Raw genomic sequence first — 15,869 nt, 5'->3', positions numbered from 1 at the left:
ATGCCAGGAACAGGGTCCACCCATCACCGCATGAGAACCTCCCCCGGCTGGCGCCTGCACCAGGAAGTGAGTAACGGCCTCTCTCCATCTACCAGTGACAGCTCAAGGCCAAGAACAGAGTTGTTAAGAGCAGTCATGCTGATGGTCAGGCGGAGGGTGACTTCCCCACAAACCTGGGGGGCCATCAAGACCCTATTCCACCCCACACACAGGACTAGTCTCCACAGTCCTCCAGAACAGCAGGACAGACGGACAGACAAGAGAGACGGGCCTTCGTGTCTCACCTCCCCCTTCCCTCTTTAGTCCCCTTTGATGGGGCTAAGGAGCCAGACTTGGGCTTAGATCTCAGTGCGACCCTTTACAGTCTTTAGGATTTAGGTCAAGCAAAGTAGCCTCTCTCAGCCTCGGTTTCCTCATCTGTAAAGTGGGAGTGAGACTGTTGTTATGAGAGTCTGAGGAATTGTGTGCTTAGACAGGGCTGGTCCAGGGGTAGCCAGGGGAGGCCCAGGCCGTGCCAGGCACGCTGGGAGGTGCCGTGGAGCTGGTGTGATCTCTGGGGTTCCTAGGTGTATCCCTGGTGCCCGTCAGGCCGACCACAGGCTCTGCAAATCTGCTCTGAGCCCAAACCGGTGTCTGCTTTCCATCTCTGCCATGCGGCTTCCCAAGCCTGCGCTGTCTGAGATGTGTAACCGGGCAAGGCTGGACGGGATCGTGGAGTTCTGGACAAAAGCACAGCCCACTCCTGGAAGGTTTTGGGCCTCTCTGCCCCACACAGAGCCTCTGAAACGTTCCAGAACATGGAATCGAGGCGGACTTTCATAGAAAGCATGTCCACCGCCTGCTTTGTGGCGTGCTGTTTTGTTTGCTTTTTCTTCACTCTAGTGAGGCTGGGTAGCCTGGGTGTCATCTTCATTCCACACACTGAGCGCCTACTATGTGCAGGCAATGAGTTCATTCCACACACTGAGCACCTACTGTGTGCAGGCAATGAGTTCATTCTATGCACTGAGCACCTGCTGTGTTCAGGTTATGTCTCCATTCCACACACAGAGTACCTGCTATGTGCACGTGGTAAGAAGCAATTAAGACAGGTTCCCTCGCTGCCTTGTAGGTTTCTCAGCCCACAAAGGAGACCCCACCTCGCCTGGGCAGGAGTGTGCAGGCTGATGAGTGCACACAGGACAGGGCCCCAGCCCAAGAGAAGCTCGGGGCCTCCTGGGAGGAGGCACACCAAGGCAGAGAAAGTGCTGGCCAGAGGGGAGAGCGGGGAGGGGTCAGACTCCCCGCACCGTCCAGCATGGCCCTGGCTGAGGAGGGGGACAGTGTGCTTCCACAATGACAATGGATCCTTCCTCTGGTCCTCCCAGAATGTAACTGAGCAGCTGGAACCAGGGGTGTGGGAGGGCCGAGCTGAGCCCACCCAGACCCCAGACTAGCAGAGCGAGGGGTGAGGGGCAGGAGCAGGAGCGGCCACAGCTGGGCCACAGGAAGCCACATTTTCTCAATGAGAAAGAAGGGCAGAAGGTGAGCTGAAGACCACAGATGGAGAAATGCGGGTCCTTACCAAGCCCCCAGGAGAACTTCAGCAATACGGCCACAGCCGGGCACTGGTGACTCGGCCTGCCATCCCAGCTACTCAGGAGACAGAGGTCTGAGGATCTCAGTTCAAAGCTAGCCCAGGCAGGAAAGTCCATGAGACTCTGTCTTATCTCCAATAAAACTTCAAAAAAGCCATAGTGGAGCTGTGGTAGAGCGTTAACTTTGAGCAAAACCACAACAACAAAAAGCTCAGGGACAGCATCTAGGTCCTGAGTTCAAGCCCCAGGACTGGAACAACACCACCAAAAAGAAAAACAAAACAAAAAAAAATACCACCTCTTGGTCCTGACCTTAGGCAGGGGACCAGCATGGGTGCTCATTCATTGATTCTGCCTGCAGGCACACCACCTAGCCAAGTGGGTGTCTGATAGGTGACTGGGTAGATAGGTGGGTCAAAGAAAGGAAGGAAGCAAGCAAGGAAGGAAGGAAAGAAGGGAGGGAGGGAGGGAGGGATGGGGGAGGGGTATGTGGATGTGGAGCATGAATATGGATGTGTGGACATGGATGGAGAAGGAATGGGTAGATGCAGGCTGGAGCCTGGGTTTCCCACGCTTGTTCCCTGGGGCCTGGCTAGTTTGGACACTTCCTGAGCTCTGGATCACAGGGCTGTGACCAGTTCCAGGCCCTAAAGCATTTGGGGCAGGTGTATGGAGAATGGCATAAGGGAGGTGGCTGGAATGTGGACTTACTGAGCTGTTCCAGAGCTGACTGGCTCTCAGCCGGCACTTGCCAACTGGATCAGGACAGCGGGTTTTATTATTGTTGCTTTTTAAACTGTATTACAGAGAGGGCGGGGTGGCGATGTGAGAAGACAGGAGGGTATATCTCTTGGAGTTTGCTCAGCCAATGGTGTTTCTGAAGCATCCACAGAGCGCTTACATCTCCAGAGTTAGCCCTCATACTTGCAGAGCTGCACAATGCCCAGGGCAGAGGAGACTTGGAAGCCCTCTGTTCTTGCAGATCTTGAGGAGAGATGGCTGCCATCACAGACCCCTGCTGTGCTGTTACAAAGGCTGCAGTCTGCTGCACACGAGCAGAGCAGGCTGCAGAGTACTTTTGAGAGCTCATGGGCTCTGGAGAGCCTGGCCGCATGCTTCCATCCTCCCCAGACCAATGGGTCCCCGATGCAGTCAGGAGGGCCAGAGGGCAGAGGAGATGACAGCGACCACCAGCCCTCCCTGACTGGAAGGCTCAATCCTGATATCCTTCCTGGGACTCTGCCTGCGACTGGAGTTGATGGCTCTGTAGACTTGAAAGGGAAAGTGAGGAGGCCGGTAGGCCGCTGGCCTTCAATTCCTAGCTCCTCCCAGCTGCTCTTACTCTTTTCAAAAAGAGTTCTAAAAAAAAAAAACAAAACAAAAAAAGGACCAAACACTGGTGGCTCATGCCTGTCATCATGGTTACTTAAGAGGCAGGGATCAGGTTCAACGCCAGCCTGTACAAAACAAGTTCACAAGACCCCCAGCTCAACAGAAAAACCTCAGTACAGTAGATCACAGCCATCATCCCAGAAGTAAATAGGAGGATCATGTCCAAGGCTGGCCCAGGCACACCGTAAGAACTTATGTCAAAAATAACCAGAGCAAAAAGAGCTGGAGGCATGGTCAAGCAGTAGAGCAGTAGAGCACATGCTTAGCAGGCACAAAGACCTGAGTTCAAACCCTTGTTCTTACGGGAGGGGAAAAACTGGGAGAAAACAAGAGAGATGGTGACACTGTTCAAAAAGAAATGCACTCATCACCTGACTTAGGTAACTGTAACCTCTCGGTACATCACCTTCATAATAACAATTTTAAAACAAAAAAAAAAATACCCTAGTTCTGCCAAAGAAGAAGAAGGAAGAAGAAAAGGAAGAGGAGGGGTGAGGACGAGGAGGAGGAGGAGGAGGATTTAGAGGATTTGGAAGATTTGGAGGAGGTGGTGGAGGAGGAGGTGGAGGAGGAAGAAGAAGAGAGAGGAGGAGGAAGAGGAGGAGAAGTCTAAGCTATGCAGCGATTTCCAGCTCCCTGCCTGGGAGAACTATGGGGAGAGTTAATACATCTTCAGAAGAACCAGAAAAACCCGTGTGGAGATGGAGGAAAACTACACATAAATATTTCCAAAGAGACACCCGTGCTTCGGGGGCGGGTGGCAGGTGTAGACCCAGACCCAGGGCACAAGAGAACAAGAAAGATGGCCGCATACCCTCCCTGTCACCCCTGGACAACACAACACAACACAAACTCTGTCAGAACCTCCCCTGCCCCTCCGCAGCCTGCCTCCTCCTCCTCCTCCTCACACCCTCTCGTGCAGGTCCACTGTTTACACCTAAAACTCAGATTCAAAACAACCCCCTGCGGGGAGGAACTGAAGACCAGCCACCAATGCTGCTCCTGAGACAGGACACGTGTAAGCGCGTGACCCTTGGGGGCCACTTTGTGGGGATATTTTTGCTGACCCCGGCCTCTCCTGCACAACAGGACATTCTTGGGAGTCCCCCCCCAACCTCCAACAGTGTCCCCAAGACAGGTGGCCTTCTCAGGACAGCCGTCGCCATCCGGGCCTGGACCGTGCAGCGGGGGTTCCAGAAAGTGACGCCAGCCAGGCTCCAGGCAGGGGCAGGCGTGGGGAGCTGGGCCGGAGGACGCGCCCTGGAGGAGGGCGATGACATCACAGCCCAGCCCTTGAAAGATGAGCCGTTCCCACTGCCAGCCCAGCTCGGCTCCTGGGCCCCTCTGAGGGGTGGGGACCGCAGACGGCTGGAGGGGACTCGGAGCCCGGAAGCTCCAAGCACCAGGCAGCGCACTCCTGACCAGGTGGGTGCCGGGCAGGGGCTGATCCAGCCCCCTCGCTGCCTCTGCCGTGAGGACAGGCGGTCCCAGCTTGGGGAGAACTCAGGTGGCCGGGGTTCCATGGTACGGGGGAGTCCAGGAAAGCTCCCTTCCTTCTGTAGATCCGCAAGAAAGTAGGAGCTGCGTCGGCCTCTCCTCGACCGAGGATGGAGTGAGCCGCTTGGGGATCTGAGTTGTGTGGAGCTGGGGTGGCCGGGCGTCTCTGGTTGGCACCAGCAGAGGCAGGCAGGCGTGGGATGCAGTCTCCAGACCCAACTTCCCATCACACTGGTCACCCTGCATCCTGGGTGACACGGGGCACGCTGTGAGACCTCTCTGAGCCTGAGCAAAGTTCTCTGCTCCGCTGGGGAGCAGGGTTCGAGCCCAGTGTGGGCTTGATTCCAATCGAGCTTTGAGACCCTCCTGACCTCTTCCTACTTCGTGGTGGAGGGCAGTAGAGGGTGCTGCCCTGGGTTAGAGTCTCAGCTCCACTCACCCCTAGGGGTGACATTACCAGACAAGGTATTTGTGCCAGGTCCTGGGTCACAAAGAAGACCCCGCAGCTCCTCTTTGTGCCACATTAGAGGGGGTCTCCCACCCCCCCCAAGTGCCAGGCATGTAGCTGGTGCCGTTACTAGAGGTGTGGAGCAGGGGTGGATCTGGGAGCCTGGACGGAGTGGACGGGCAGCGGGCGGCTGGCTCCTCTGGGCAGGCTGGATCGCGTCCCTGAGTCACCCACAGGAAGAGGTGCCCAGCCAGCCTCGCCCCTACGCCTGCCCTGCGGGAGACCAGGGTGCCATTGGCACGGCCCTCACTAGGGGCCCTGGAGAAACATCGTCTTGTGCCCTCTGAGCCGGGTAGCAGGGGCTGGAGGACACCGGGGTTGTGAGCCCTGGAGCTGGGAAGAGGATTTGCCCATTCCCCCAGCCCAGGTGGAGTTGGAGATGAAGTGAGCGTGCACTTGCCCCCACCAGAGGGACCCCAGAGCCTCGTGCAGCTCCTGGCCTGAACTTTGGGCCTCACCCTCATGCATTGCAAAAGCCCCCACAACTCGTAGTTTGGAAGCCCCCCCCCAGTACAGATGGAGAAACTGAGTCAGGAGCGGGCCAACTCCTCACAACCCCTTAGCTCAGTGTCTAGAGAGCGCGTCGCACTCTTAGGAGGAGGTGCAGATGGTTGGCTGAGCCTACACCGTGAGGGTGAGGACTTCCAATGAGACCGAATGGGGCAGACACAGGCCGAGGGGACCCCGCGAAGGGTCGTGGGCTGTGTGGGCATGCTAACACCGTGACTGGCTGGCCACTGACACCCAGAGTCATGGCATGGAAGGGTGACAGCGAGTCTATTTCTCTCTCATCTGGGCAACTTCCGGTCAGGGAGAGCCCTGAGGACAGTGCCAGGGGCTCTGGGTTTTGGAGTGGAAGCAGGGCTGTGTCTGCGCTGCTTCCACTGCAGGGGGCGGCAGGTGAGCCAGGTACGGGCTGAATGGCTAAAAGATTGAATGAAGGAGTGAGTGTGGATGGAACAGTAGTCAAAGCACACAGAGCACGTTACTAATGGAAGGAGCAACCTGGAAGGGAGACACATGATATGATGCGCACAGTGTTCTGCATACAGAACACGCGGTCCTGCAAATGGCGATCTAGAAGACAAAGAAGATGGACAGTGCCCTGGGAGGGGCTGGAGGGATGGGGATCTGTGAGTGGAGCTCACAGGGGTCTCGGGGAGCACTACTCTCCGGGGATGGATGGTAGCCATGCATTTATCCAACCCCAAAGGATGCTTAATGCCCGGAGCAGACCCTGGCGTGACTCTGGGTGTCAGTGGTGGCCAGCCTGCTTAGATTGAGTAGTATCAAATCTACTGCATGGTAGGAGGTTGGGCAGGGAAGAGGCCAGACACCGGTGTATACACGGGAAGTCTGCACTTGCCTTCAGTTTTGTTGTGAACCTAAAGCTGCTCTTTAAAAGACCCCAGCACAGGTGGTCTGCACATTGCTTTAAGAATTCAAAGGGGCCCCACAGTATTTCAGGGCCGTGAGTCACATGACCAGAACCTACTAAAACTGGAGAGCTTGAGAACGCGGATCCCAGCATTGGCTCAGTGCAGGTCAAGAGTCTGAGGGTGGCCTCGTTGGTCAGCCTGCATCAGGAAACACCCGCCTCCCACTGAACAACGGGTCTGTTTTCTGCTCCTTAGAATGGGGCCCAGCTCTGCTCCGTTGGTCTCTGCAAACTGGAGACTCAAGGCTTCTGATCCTGGCGAAATGCTAAGTTGGGATTCCTCCCCCAGCAGCTCTGGTTTTCCAGGGGTTGGCAGGGGTGGGGGTGGGGAACTCCTCTGCTGAAGGAGTGAGTGTTCCTCTGACTGCCATCGAAGTGGGACCTGGAAGGGTCTAGAAGCTAGAAAAATAGGATGCTGTCTCCTGAGGGGAAAAAGAATAATCACACCTCACAGCAAAGTGGAACACACATGGCTTTGGGTGACCCTGTGTCCTAAGTTTTCTTCCCTGTGTGCTGGAACCTTCCTGAGACTCCTTGCATGAACTGGGTGGTTCACGTCACACAGGAGCAGAAGACTTGTAAGAGGGTGCGTCTTCTCCTCTCTCTCCTCTGCCCTTCCTCCCCGTCCTGCTCCCTTCTCCTTCCTCTCTTCCCCTCCTCCCAGCTGAAGCCAGGCAGGGGTAGAATCCAACCCCTCTCGTCCCGAGGAAGGATGGTGGTTTTCCTTTATGACTCTCAGTGCCTTCTGCTATAACCATAGAGAATCGGTAAGGACCATAAGGGACAGTCCAACTCTAGAATGCTGTGAGGCCAGTGGAAAGTGAGGTGACAGAACAACGTTCCGTGAGGGACAGGAAAACGTTGCAGTCGGAGAGGAGACCTTTCTAGATCTTCTTTAGCATAGTAGGGCACTGCTGCCTAAAAGAATTCTAGCGTTTCCAAGTGCTAAAAGAACAAAATCCCACCACACAGAAATAACTGATGTCTGTGGAGATGGAAATTTTCATTACCCTGATTCAATGAATGTTCATTCATTTTCACATAGCATTGAATTGTCATAATGTGTACCACAAAAAAAAGGCAAATATTATGTCTTCGATTTTGTACATGCCTGTCAATCTGGGGGCTTGAACTCAGAGCCTGGGCACTGTTCCTGAGCTTCTTTTGCTCAACACTCTACCACTTGAGTCACAGCTCCACTTTAGGTTTTATTGGGTTAGTTAATTGGAGATAAGAGTCTCATGGACTTTCCTGCTCTGGCTGGCTTTGAACTGTGAACCTCAGATCTCAGCCTCCTGAGTAGTTCAAATTACAACTGGGAGCCACGAGCACCTGGCATGTCTCAGTTTTTAGAATGAGGTTGGGGTGATAGAGTGCTTGCCTAGCATGCGCGAATCCTGGTTCCATCCCCAGCACCTCAAAGAAATGACAGGGGTTCACAGATTGTTACATACCAAGAAGTGAGGATGTGTGTTCAGGGTGCTCTGTGTGTGTGTCTTTCCACGCAGTCGTGGACACACAGGACCCACCTGCAAAGAAAGGATGCTGGGGACCGCGGTTATGGGTGGCGTGGGCTGGGCAGCGCTGGGAAACATTACTGTGTTCTCTTTTATACTCTGAGAATTTGGGGGCGTGCATATCCCTCTACAACAACAACAAAAAAGTAAACGTCAAAAACAAACCGGAATGGAAGCGAGAGGACAAGATCCTCCAACATTTCTGGTTTCTATAATCCGGCCTATCCTAAACCTCTGGGTGCGGCCACAGGACTTGAAAAGGAACCAGCTCAGTAGAGAGGCAGCAAGCCGAGGGGCTGGGGCTGCAGGACAGGCAAGCCTTGGGCATCTAGTACATGAGGCACTGGAGAGGATCCCAGAACAGCCTCCACACACTCAGACTCAGAACCTGGGGAGAAATTGTTTTTCGTGTGTGTGTGTGTGTGTGTAAGTGTGTGTGTGTGTGTGCTTGATTAAGCATTCCAGCCAAATGGGTAATTGATTAGGTCAAATAATTCAAGAAGGAAGAAGATGTGTTAGAGAAAACAATTATTGTGATCAATGGAACTGGTTAAAGTCTGGTCACAGCCAACAAGTGGGTTGGAACTTGCATATAAATTTCATAAATGTTTAGAAAGGCTGCTCCGGAAAGATAAATAAGATGGTAACCGTGTGGTACTAAAATGTCCTGTATTTCAACTAAAGTAGAAAATAGGAAAGCAAAGGAAGAGGCAAGCAAAAAGTGTGCTAAAGGCTTTCATCTTACCTGGATGAGGAGAACTTTTCTACTCTTGATGCTAATAGATGGATTTAGGTTCTAGTGTTTGACAAAGATTGAAAGCTGGCCAGGTGCCAGGGGCTCACACTTGCAATCCTAGCTACTCAAGGGGCTGAGGTCCAGAAGATTGTGATTCCAAGCCAGATAGGGCAGAAAAGTCTGAAAGATTCTATTTCCCAAATAGCAAAATGCCGGGCTAGAAGCATGCTCAAGTGGTAGAGTGCCAGCCAAGCATGCAGACTGAGCAAGAGTATATAAGAACCTAAGTTCCTCACACGCCCCAGAAAAAAAAAAGCCTGAAATTATAGATGTTTGACAAATGATCAATTGTGATAACACTACTTAACAAACTTAAGGAATGAAACGAAAGCCATTTTCAGAGAAGTCCTACTTTCAAATTTTTACATTAAGTCATGAAGGTTACAAATAAATTAATTATCCAATTCAAAAACCCAAGTTTTTGACCAAAAAAAAAAGTAGTAGATAAAGTGGAGGAAAATAGTAAGACAAGGCCCAAATGGCTAATTAGAAGGCAGGAGAGCATCAACAGCAGTAAGCCATCTAGGAGGAAGAGCTGGCTCTTTGACGAGAGGATGGACTCAGGAAATGTCGGGAGCTGATCTGCCCTGAAGATTTACATCTGTGGACAGACAGAGGTTGATGGAGTGTTGCTCAGACAGGTGGTTGAGAGCCAAAACTGGGGTCAGTATTCCAGCCTTGGTGGAAGCTATCATGGAGAACTACCTGGTTGGGGTCTCCACCAGCTCCCCCAAAAGATACCCTCTGGCCCTTGGGATTTTTGCCGAAGGTCCCCTGTCTTGGACACAATCGTCTCAACCAGACAAGGGGGTGGGATGTCTTACGCCATCCCCACTATTCAACTCAGGCCTGGGATCCTTCCGTCTTTGGTCCAGTTCTTTATACCTGATCTCACCTGAGCCCACAGCCCGGGCTCACAGGGAGGTGATTTAGTCACTATTTAGAAAGTAAGACCAATCAGTTCTGTTGTGGGACGGCCCGGGGTTACCCTCAGCCGATTACGTGCTGTGTGACTCGGGCCTCTGCTTTCCCACTCCTCGGGGGACAATGGCCGCTAGGGGGACAATGGCTCTTTCTGAGCCCTTTCTCCCTGAACATGGCTTTCTCCGGCTGTCACTCACAAAGGAAGCATTCAGGGGCCGCTGTGGATTGGGTGTGGCTGACGCAGGTGGTCCACAGGCTCATGTGCTGGAGGTTTGGTGCCTAGGGTGGCAGTACGGGGAAGAGGTGTGGAGCATTTAAGAGGTGGGGGGAGAGCGACACACACCTGTAATCCCAGGAGGCGGAGATAGGAGGATCATGGTCCAAGGCAAGCCCAGGCAAAAATACAAGATCCCGTCTCAAAACTAAAGTGAAAAGCACCAGGGGGATGTGTGGCTCATGGTAGACTGCCTCCCCAGCAAGTGTGCGGAGTTCCAACTCCAGCATGGCCCATGAAACAGGTGGGGGTCTCATGGAGGGTCTTTGTGTCACTGGGGGTGTGCCTTCAGGAGGGTTGTGAGCCCCAGGCCCCCAGACCTCTTGTTGGACACTGCGGTCTCTCCTCTGACACGTTTTTTTTGTTTTTTGGTTTTTGTTTTTTTTTTTTTTGGTCCAGTCATGAGGCCTGAACTCTGGGCCTGGGCGCTGTCCCTCAGCTCTTCAGCTCAAGGCTAGCGCTTTACCACTTGAGCCACAGTGCCACTTCCGGCTTTTTCTTTTTGCTTATGTGGTGCTGAGGAATCAAACCCAGGGCCTCATGCATGCAAGTCAAGCGCTCTACCACTGAGCACCTTCCCAGCCCCTCTCCTCTGACTCGTATTCCTGCTGCTGTTATCTGCCACAAGATGATGACCCCGCCCAGGGGGTCCAGCCTGCTCCCTGCTGTTTGAACATCCAACATCCTTCACTATGAGCTGCTCTTTTCTCTTTGAAGTCAACCTGCCTCGGGTGTTTCCTTACAGCAGGGAGGAATGGAGGAATACAACATTGCAACTGGTCTTCTCCTGCCTACAGATGACCTCTGTTGGGGTCTGATGTATTTGATGTTGCAGAAAAGCATCAAGCTGGGCTGGATGTGGTGGCACACTCCTGTAATCTCAGCCACTCACGAGTTAGAGATTGGGAGGACGGAGGTTCAAGGTCAGTCTCAGGGATCCAGTTAGCAAGACCCCATTCCAACCAATGTGCCAGATGTGGTGGCACGTGAGCCTGTGGATCACCTGCGTCAGCCACGCCCAATCCACAGTGGACACTGACTGCTTCCTTTGTGAGTGACAGCCGGAGAAGGCCATGCTCAGGTGAGAAAGGGCTCAGAAAGAGATGCCATCCCTGCAAACAGGATGAAAAAAGTAATCTCAGAGACTTAATGCAGCCACAGGGATAGACATGGAAATGAAGACCAGGCCGCAGCCACAGGGATAGACATGGAAATGAAGACCAGGCCGGGCAAGAACCTGGGCTCTGGCCCCCCCCCCCCCCCCCCCCCCGCCTTGTTTTGTTGGGACAGAAGATTATAGCAAGAGGCTGAGTCCTGTGTTCACAAGCGGGCTTTGCTACTCCATGGTGGTCTCTTCATCCCAGCTTCGCCCCGCCCCTCCCGCCCTGGGCTCCACAGTTTTCTAGTTAGCAGAAGCTCAGTGACTCCAGCTGCATGGTGCAGAATTAGTGGCTAGGCACAACAGGAAAACATTAACAGAACCGTTTGTAAAAGCTTTCAACATTTCATTTCCAATGAGAAAAGGACTGTGCACTTATTTACCAGTTTTCATGTAAGCCAGGCCTTGCCTCTGAACACGAATTGGCTGATTATCTGCTTTACATAAACAAGCCATAATTCTTTCCTTGTCTTTTCTATTTTATTTTAAACAGAGAAAAAAACGCAGGACTTCTTTAAATATTCTATTTATATAGAAAGAATCAAAGCAGCCCCGAAGCCACTCATAAGCCCTTGCTCAAAGACAACTCCAAAGGCCATAATTTGATGGACTGCCTTGAGGAATTCTGCATGGAAATCATGCAGTAGATTGGATCGAGTGCCCAGATTTTCTTCCAGACTTGACAGGGAATCAGACATGGTGTCTTATTTGGGGGCCAGCTTTGGGAAGCGCCATTTTGCCCACCTGCCCAGCAGTCACGGCATAGACAGACAGTCCTATGCTTAGCCAGTTCTAACGCAGTTCCTGGACATCAGCTGTGCCCTCTTTCCCTGTTGATTGTACCCCTGCACATGGAGACCTCCTGTGCTTGGGATTTTACTCAGAAATGCCATGCAAACAAACAAACAAACAAAAGGAAAAGGCCCTGTTTTGGGATGTCTTTGTTGTTGTTTTTGGCGTGGGTACTAGGGCTTGAACTCAGGGCCTGGTCTCTGTCTCAGCTTTTTCAAACTCAAGGCTGGCACTCTACCACTTGAGCTATGCCTCCACTTCTGGCTTTTATTTTTGTGGGTTGCAGGGATGGAACTCAGGGCTTGGATGTTGTCCCTGAGCTACTTTGCTCAAGGCTAGCACTCTACCACTTTGAGCCACAGTGCCACTTGCAATTTCCTGGTAGTTAATTGGAGATAAGAGTCTCATGCACTTTCCTACCTCGGCTGGCTTTGAACCATGGTCCTCAGATCTTAGCCAACTGAGTAGCTAAAATTATAGGCATGAGCCTTCCAGGGCCCAGCTTCTTGGTTCTTGATTTACTTTGCCCAGTGGCCTCCAAATTGCATTTATAGGATGCAGACATGGGTGATGCCCTGCCCTCTCCTTGTGCCTGACCCTACACTGGCAAGACATGCGAGCTGCCTTGCCTGCCTCCCTCAGACTGCAGCTTACCCTTCCCAACTCTGCAAACGCCATGGTTGCCTTGGCTTCCTCGGGGACAGGAAATCAAGGGCAAATCTTTGGAGCTAGACTAGCGGGCATCCCACCAGATGCAAACTTCCATTAAAAGAGCCCTCACACACATACACCAGTTGCTCACGCCTGTGATCTAGCTGCTCAAGAGGCTGCGACAGAAGGGCCACAGTTCAGAGCTAGCCCAGTCAGACAAACGTGAGAGGTTCTTGCTGGAAGTGGAGGTGTGGCTCCTGTGGTAGAGTGCTAGCGGTGCTAAAGCTTCGCAAGAGCCAACGGGCCCTGAATTCAAGCCTACACACATGAATAGATGACTGATCACCTACTAATACCCTTCCCAGGCTCCGGGAGGCTCGGGAGCTGCCAGTAAGTAGACACAGCACTGCAATGGGCTTGGGAGCAGGGCGGGGCAGGCTGAGCCTGGTCCTGGCATCCCTGGCTCGCCCTGACACTGCTGGACATCCAGCCACAGGATGGGGAGGGCAGGAGCTCCTGAAGGGTTTTCTTTCTAACTACAGAAATTGTGACCTGCAGGAGGAAGGGAGCAAGTTGGTGCATGCAGAGTAGTTCCCAGTCACAGCTTGGAAAGTGGGGATTACCTGACCTGTGCCCTCCACCCGTATGGCCTGCACCCCAGGGGTCAGGGCCTGCTGCAGTCTTCCAACCCTGGGCCAGGTGACCAGTCATCTGAGTGACAGACGTGGGAATGCAGAGTTCTGTTTCCCCACATACCTGCAAGAAGGCAGAGCAAGTAGGCAGGGGCTCCTCCAGCCTTCACTTCCTACAAATAAGACTCAAGGGAGGGAGACTGTGAGGTAGAGGAGGCCACAGCCTCGCAGCCTCACACGGAAGGAAGGCTCGGGGGGAGGGCAATGTTGGGACAGAGAGAAGGGAAGGAAGGGATGAGGTCAGTGGTGGTGGGGAGGAAGGAAAGGCCTGAGAATCATGGGGCTCTGTGTAAATTAACTGTCAACACTTCTGTGACCAGACAGTCGGAAGCTATCCCTCCCTGGCAACTCAAGTAGGCACTGCCCCCGCGCAACTGAATCTTGGGACAGGGAGCTCACTGCTTCATTTTCTTGGGGTCTGGGGTTGTACAAAGGTCTCCAGAATCATCAATTGCGATATATCTCATGGGGAATGAAGGAATGTCGGTCATGAGGAAATGACCATCGGGACAGCTACTTGGGAGGCATAGATTGAGAGGATTGAGGTTTAAGGCCAGACTGGGCAAAAAGGGAGACTTCTTCTCCACCAATAAGCCAGATGAAGTAGCATACACCTGTGATCCCAGCTATGTAGATGGCCAGAGATAAAAGGCTCTTGATCTGAGGCCAGCCTCAGAAACTGCAAGGTTCTATCTAAAAAAACAATAATAATTTAAAGCAAATAGGGCTGGGGTGGGGGGAGGGGGGGTAATATGGTTCAGCAGCAGACCACTGACTAACAAGTACAAGGCCCTAAGTTCAAATCTTCACCCCCCCCTCCTCCCCCAAAAATGAAGGGCCAGAGAAGTTAAGCATCTACCAAAGGCCACAAGTAATCCCTAGAGCTCTGACCGCACACAACATGCCTTTGGTGGCTTTACTTTGCAGTCCAGACAAAAGCCAATGAGCTCCCAGCTTCTAAGAGAAGGTGACATTCGTGATGGCTCTTAGACACTGCTCTATGTGCTCATTCTTCTTGCCTTCTGCCCGCCAAGTCTTCAGCTGTCATTTAACCCCACACAGAGCCTGGTAACCACGTGGGGAAGTATGAATGAGTGAACGAATGCTCCAAGAAGGCCACTCCCAGGTGGCAAAGGGGCAAAAGCCTGGGTCCCTTCGGGGCCTAAGGCTTCGTGGCACAAAGCCCTGAGACTCCTGATATTACAGGAGGTGCAGGAGGAACAAGCGCCAGTGCTAGCTGCTCCAAACCCAGTGTCCTCTGTCCCCCCCCCACCCCCCCCCCGCGCTCACCCGCTGGGCGGGGCCAGAGCCACTCCCCAACCCCAGGACTGCTTCTCTGAGGCCCAGACTCTGATTTTGTGTCTTTTTCCCCTCCTGTTGGAATCCCAGCAGGACAGGATGAGGGTCACCATTTGCACCTGGTGGAGGAGCCTGGGCAGGGGCCAGCTGCCCTTTCACACTGCCAGGGTGGGGCTGGCATCACCTCCCAGGCCTCAGGGGGCTTCAAGGGGCAGCAGAGAAACAGCCCTTCCTGCCACACCTGCCCTGGCTCCCTTCCCAGCCTCGTTCAGAGGGGCCGCTCCTGTCCCGACCTGCAGCCTTCCTTTCTGATGTGGCTTTGATTTGGCTTTGGAAAAGATCCCCATTTCTTCCTGTTATAAGCGACTCCAGTGAGTGTAACACAACATGTGGGGCATCTAGGGACAAGAAGAAGGGGTGTGCTCACCTGTGGGGACCCCAGTCCACTTCTGCAGGGAGGGGCAGGGGGTCTCCCTGGGGAGGCTCTGGAGTGACACAAAGAACTGCAGGATTGGAGGTGGGGCTCAAGGAGAAGCTCAGCCATGCACTGGTGCGGCTGCACTGGTGCGGCTGCACTGGTGCGGCTGCACTGGTGCGGCTGCACTGGTGTGGCTGTGCCCACTGCCTAGGAGCTCCGAGTCCCTGGGAACAAAGCGGGTGGCATGAGACACTGAGCTAGTGCCCGTTCCTCTGGGACCCCTGGCTTCTATCAGGTTAATCCGGACCTAGGTTTCTGCTTGGGAAGAGGGCAGGTGTGACATTTACTTGTACAGTATCAGCACACTGATTCCCTATAAACCTGTGTAGGGTAGAGTGGATGGAAAGAGCAGGGTATATGGAGAAGAGAAAGCAGCAGGTTGCTAGGTGACTTGTAGTCATGAACACCACAGCTGGGCACTGGTGGCTCATGCCTGAATCCTAGCTACTCAGGAGGCTGAGATCTAAGGATCGTGATTTTGAAGCCAGCCCAGACAGGAAAGTTTGTGAGACTCTTATCTCTAATAAACTACTTAGAAAAAGCCAGAAGTGGTATGGGGTTCAAGTGGTAGAGTACTAGCCTTGAGCACAAAGAAGCTCAGAGACAGTGCCCCAGACCTCAGTTCAAACCCCAGGACAGGCAAAAAAGAAAAAATCCCACCAGGCACCAATGGTTCACAACTGTAATCCTAGCTACTCTGCCTGAGAGCTGAGGATGTGGTTCAAAGCCAGACCAGGGCAGGAAAGTCTGTGAGACTTTTTTCTCCAATTAACCAGTAAAAAAGTAGCAGGACATCTGTCAGGCTTTGAGTTCAAGCCCAGGACCAACACTGGAAAGAAGAAGAAGAAGGAGGAGGAGGAGGAGGAGGAGGAGGA

General features: G+C 53.1%; 1 protein-coding gene across 1 annotated transcript in view; it reads left to right on the top strand.

Annotated features, from left to right (window-relative positions):
* The first annotated feature begins 4,322 nt into the window (after positions 1-4,322).
* Bdkrb2 (bradykinin receptor B2) overlaps positions 4,323-15,869 on the top strand; it is a 20,676-nt gene continuing 9,129 nt past the window's right edge. The window contains exon 1 of the mRNA XM_013014695.1: positions 4,323-4,394. The gene's annotated coding sequence lies outside the window, so the exon portion shown is untranslated. The remainder of the gene's footprint in view (positions 4,395-15,869) is intronic.

This window comes from Dipodomys ordii, unplaced genomic scaffold (genome assembly GCF_000151885.1).
Source record: "Dipodomys ordii isolate 6190 unplaced genomic scaffold, Dord_2.0 Scaffold2, whole genome shotgun sequence".
NCBI lineage: Eukaryota > Metazoa > Chordata > Mammalia > Rodentia > Heteromyidae > Dipodomys > Dipodomys ordii.
Note: the sequence above shows the minus strand (reverse complement) of the source record. Positions and strands in the feature narration are given on the sequence as shown.